The sequence below is a fragment of the Halyomorpha halys genome, unplaced genomic scaffold (assembly GCF_000696795.3).
Source record: "Halyomorpha halys isolate HHAL.00 unplaced genomic scaffold, Hhal_1.1 Scaffold2792.1, whole genome shotgun sequence".
Lineage (NCBI taxonomy): Eukaryota > Metazoa > Arthropoda > Insecta > Hemiptera > Pentatomidae > Halyomorpha > Halyomorpha halys.
The window spans coordinates 7,644-11,693 of record NW_027113724.1 but is presented as its reverse complement, the minus strand read 5'-3'; positions in this window follow the sequence as shown (position 1 = coordinate 11,693).

Below are 4,050 nucleotides of genomic sequence, written 5' to 3'. Positions count from 1 at the left end.
GCGTCTTGAGGATCAGTCAATGATACAAATTTATTTTGGCGACGTTCGCAAATTTATTGTTTGCTCTTGCCCCACAATGAGAAAATCATTGTTTTCTGGAACAAACAATTTCTACAAATAATTCCTATAAAAAAAAATGTCTGTTTAATAAATATTACATTTAAAAAATTTTTTTTTAAACAGTTCTTACAATTTTCTATATATTAATCATATATCTTCAGGTTTAGCCAGAACTGATTCGGTTTTGAAATGAAGGGTTTTTTTTTCGCAGATAGTCAGTCTGTTATTTATACTTTGTCTGTTTCTATTTAATGTTTTAAATTGTGTCTTATAGAACAAATTTGACACACCAAAAATCATACATCGAAAAAAAAACAGCTTTAATCGAAATTTAAAACAAAACTATAGAATAATATAAGAATAGGGCTATCAACAGAAAATCGTATGTTCAATATTTAAATTCATATTATTCTAACCTAATAAATACGTAAGACATAATGAAAACATTTAATATAAATAGACAGAGTACAAAGCAGAAATAACAGACTAAATAACTACTCGAAAGAACGGTTGCGTGTTGGAAAAACCAAAACACACTCACTCTACCACGCTCCTCCTTCTCACTCCGTTCAGTTCTAGAACAAACTTAGAGTTAGTTGGTATATACTAATGTAGAACAAACTGTAATAGACAATTGTAAGTAATGTTTCAATCGTGATATTTGTCAATCTTAAATTATTCAATGTACATGTATGAATAAAGTGGGGAAATATTGCATAAATAAAGTTTAATTATTGACTGATCTTCAAGACCTACAAAAATATATATCTACCAAAATCAAGAAAATTGTTATCAACATTATATATAATGTTTATATACAATTGTATCTATGAGATTTTCTTTGTTGTATTTATTTTTTATATTATTACATTGTATAGAATAAGTTTGGGATAACAAACTGGTAGGGAGGAGTGTTACGGTCTGAGTCAGCTGTTATACGATGTCAGCTGAAACAGGGTCGTATCAGCTGATCGAAGGTATATATATATATAACTTATGATCAGACTGATAGTCTAACTTAAAAATAAGGGGAATTTGGGCAGAGTAACGATACGCAGCTACTGAATAACTACCTTTATTATCAGACTCCTCTGGTATATATAAGGACAGGTTGTTGTCAAACATAAAGATACTTAATCCAACTAATACAAGTTTTATATTATTATTTACAGGCCATATATACAGCTAACTCCCTCCCTCCAGTTCCTTCGTATGGAGGAACTAAAATAAACACAAGGTAACTGAACTAATACACTGTTTGCACATAATAAACACAAAGAAAGAAAAAAAAATTTCTTGCACGCACTGTACAAAAGAGAAAAGAACATTGGAACTTAACCTAGACTTAACCTATATATACAGCAACTTGAACTTAACCTAGACTTAAACTATATGTACAAATACAAAAAAAAATTTTTAGCTGTGAGATGGTCCAGGCTGAGCACTGCCGTCCGGCTCACTCTGAGGCATTATGTGAGGCACTTGAAGTTCCTCAATGTGTACCGTACGTGAGCGAAATGGGTAGTTTACGTCCCTGACGGTGTACAAATTATTCTCCCGGATCGTTACGACTTTGTACGGACCTTCGTACCGCGCGGCTGTTTTAGTGCGAGCTGTTCGTAGTTTCCTGTACACTACGGTTCCCAATGCAAGAGGTCCCTTTTTATAAACTATGGGCCTGATATTCGCCTTAGCCACCCTGAGTTGCTTCTCGCGTATTAATTTTTCCCTCACCTTCGCCCATGTTTCTCGGCGCTCCAATCTCGCTTTCGATATTTCGGTGCGGAGGTCGTTATTGTTGACCGTAATGAGATCCCCTCTGTCCCGACGGCGGTGTCCGAAAACGATTTCGACTGGTGATAGTCCTGTCGCCGCATGAATAGTATTATTGTAGGCTATGATTGCACGCGGCATAGCCTCGAATGGGTCGAGATTGCGTCCTAACTTGAGAAGCCGTAAATGTTCTCCGAGTGTATTATGTAGCCGTTCCACGGCCCCCCTACCCTTGATGTGATGTGGCGTGTTCAAGCGCCATTTGATGTCCAACGTCTTACTTTCATCGCGTATCACGCTGTTATCGAATTCTCTTCCACAGTCAGAAACGATTTCATCCGGAACGCCGTAGAACGCACACCATTGTAAAACCCCTTCCCAAACTGCCCGAGGAGTTTTAGCCTCGATCGGGTATGCCATAGCAAGTTTACTAAATGGATCGATCGCCGTTAACCACGACTGACCTTCATTAGAATAGACGTCGACCTGTATCGATCTCAGCGGTTCAACTGCGGTCGGAGTAACGACCTGCTCTGCTACCGGTGGTTGTCGCTCGTATTTTGCTTGCTGACAGACTTCGCATCGCGCGATGCAATCCCGTACATTTTTGCCCATATTTTTCCAAAAATATAGCCGCTTAATCGCGCGGAGAGTTTCCTCGACCCCGCGATGATTTGTTTTGCCCGAATGGTGTTCGTTGACGATTCGCAATTGTGCTTCTGGTTCCGTGATTGTTTCCACCTGTTTAAGACACCTAGTCAACGAATACCCCACCCCTACCCTCTCTTGTCGCCATAACCGTTTCAATTTCTCAATGATTAGCCTGTTTCCGGTATAAACGTAGCAATTCCGCCCCGGGCTGGTGAATTCCATGAATATATTTTCTAGCGCGTTCTCGTCTATTGATGCGGGTGTGCGAACTAATACTGTCGATAGTCCCTCGTACGTACTCGCCCTAGTTTCGATTCCGGGATCTTGTTTCGATCGTATAACGATTTGGTGCCTTTTGTTATTAATAATGTCGTCCATTTCTGGGAGTTCCTGTGGTCTGTCCGTTGGTGTTGTGTTTCCCTCTGGTTCGCTTTGTACTAACGGGATGTCCGGTCCGGTTTCCGCCCATTCGCGGAGATATCGTAGTGCAAACGGTTCCGCGGCGGTTTCTTCGTCTTCAATCGCATTCACCACCAAATCTCGAGACAACCAATCTGCAACCGCGTTCTCGACACCCTTCTTGTGAATCGTTTTGAAGTCGTAGACCGCCAACCGTTCCTTCCAACGTGATACCCGCGCGGACGATTCCTTGAGCGTAGCTAAGTGTCATAAAGGTTTGTGGTCTGTCAGTAGCTCAAACCGCCGTCCATATACGTACGGACGAAAGTACTTCACCGCCCATACCACTGCTAAAAGTTCTCGTTCGATCTCGCTATAGCGCTGTTCGGCATCGTTTAATTTCCGTCCGGCATATGCTATCGGTTTCTCGCCTGCGTCGAAATTTTGGGACAGAACAGCTCCGATAGCAACCTCGCTTGCGTCTGTGGTGATTTTGAACGTTCTGTTAAAGTCGGGAAACGCCAACAGTGGACACGAGGTCAAGACCTCCCGGCAACTCTTAATGCTAGTTAGTTGGTCCGGTCCTAGATGGAATCGTCGCCCTTTCCGTAGTATATCGGTCAGCGGCTGTGTGAGTTCTGCTATTCCCGGTATGAATTTCCGATAATAGTTCACCATACCCAAAAACCGTCCGATTCCGCGAGCGTTCTTGGGTAACGGAGCTCCCTGTATGTCCTTAACCCGTTCTGGATCTGGTTGTACCCCGTTTTCTGAAACTACATGCCCTAGGAACCTGATTTGTCGCAGCCCAAATTGAGACTTTTCCCGGGAGAGTTTCAGACCGAATTCGCTTATTCTACTGAAAACGCGTTTGAGGTGTTGCACGTGTTCCCGTGGGGTTTTGCTGAATACGATGAGGTCGTCCATGTAAATCTGGGAATAGGATTCGCCCAAGCCCCGTTGCAGCGCCTTTCTGATCTCCGCCTCCTATCGTCTGGCCCCTTGCTCGGTCGTTTTTCGAAATTTCCCCCGCGGCTAATCCGCCTGGTCGGTCTTCGTTGACGTCTTCTTGGTGACCTGACTTCAGTCCAACCTGCTTCCTGCTTCTCGAAACGGGCTTCATTACGCTCTCTTGCGTCCACCAGTTCGTGGGCACAGTCTATGAAG